Source organism: Delphinus delphis, chromosome 15 (genome assembly GCF_949987515.2).
Source record: "Delphinus delphis chromosome 15, mDelDel1.2, whole genome shotgun sequence".
NCBI classification, from domain to species: Eukaryota; Metazoa; Chordata; class Mammalia; order Artiodactyla; family Delphinidae; genus Delphinus; species Delphinus delphis.
The window spans coordinates 72,412,518-72,413,797 of NC_082697.1; the positions used below are offsets into that span (position 1 = coordinate 72,412,518).

Consider the following 1,280-nt stretch of genomic DNA (forward strand, 5'->3'; position numbering starts at 1 on the left):
TCCCAGCACAGTGACCCCACCAGACTCCTGATATGGGCTCTCATGGCCCCTGCTGTTTCAGTTCACTTTTTCTGGGTCTGGCTTTCAAACTTCCCAAGAGGTTAGATCTGATCAGCTGGGTAGGCATGATCCAGTCGGGCAGTATTTCCAGGCCCAAACGCCTCCCAGGCCACCAGGTCAGCCTACAGGAGTCCACTGGCGTTCTGGGTATGACCTTTGCTGTGGACACTGCCTGGTGAATTACAGGATGACCACCGTCCCTCGTTCCTGCTAACTGCATGCCTGTAGCGGCCTCAGAAATTATGACAATCAAATCTGCCCTATGCTTTTCTGAATGCTCAGGCCCCACTGAGAATCACTGTTATGGAAAATTGGGTTCAGATGCCAATTCCTGGGCCCATTGGGGATTTGAGAGGAGGAAAGTGGGGTGTCATGATGGGACTGCAGATGCAGCTGCCATGTGAATTAGGAGGACACCTCTCTAGTACAAGGTCTTGAATTCCTTAACTGGAATTTCTCCCACCATGGGGTTTTGAGGTGTGTAATCATTTAAACTGGAGAAAGAGTACGGTACATGTAGGGGCATAATGGGGGGGGGGAACTTATTTTTATTTTATTATGAAAAAGAAAATACAGGGAATTCCCTGGTGGTCCAGTGGTTAGGACTCTGCGCTTTTACTGCTGAGGGCCCAGGTTCGATCCCTGGTCAGGGAACTAAGATCCCACAAGCCACACGGCATGGCCAAGAAAGAAAGAAAGAAAGTACAGAAATACAGATAAGAAAAAATAAGAGTAACACTATATTCCTACCACCCAGAGATTCCTATTGCTAACACCTTGAATTGTTCTTTTCTATCTTTCCTAAGAGCTCAGCATGGGGCCCAGCATAGAACAGAACTTCCATGGCTGTTGAGGAATGAACCGAAATGATTCCTCACCTATAAATTAGGAGGTATGAAGTGATCTCTAAAAAAACTCCCCTCTAAAAATCTAGAAGTGTAGAGTAGGGCGGTGGATAAAAACTTGACCTCTAGTGTGTGTCTCATGTAAACATACACATTACATATACCCCTCTATCTAGCACTTAACCTAGGGCCTGGCATGTTAGGAAGACCCAGTCAATGGGAGCCACTGTTACCATCATGTCCTTGCTCCCCACAAGGTTCAAGGATCCCCATCTCCTTTCCCCCAAACTCCAAGCCCCTCAGCCCACTTGCTGCTCTGAAAGCCGTGGCAGAAAATGTCTCCTTAGAGCAGACTGTGAGACTCCTTTCTTTACA

At 47.3% G+C, this 1,280-nt stretch overlaps 1 non-coding gene across 1 annotated transcript; it reads left to right on the forward strand.

Annotated features, from left to right (window-relative positions):
• The first annotated feature begins 641 nt into the window (after nucleotides 1-641).
• On the forward strand, nucleotides 642-714 carry TRNAK-UUU (transfer RNA lysine (anticodon UUU)). The gene has a single exon. It is a non-coding gene; the product is annotated as a tRNA-Lys (tRNA).
• Nucleotides 715-1,280: the final 566 nt, after the last annotated feature.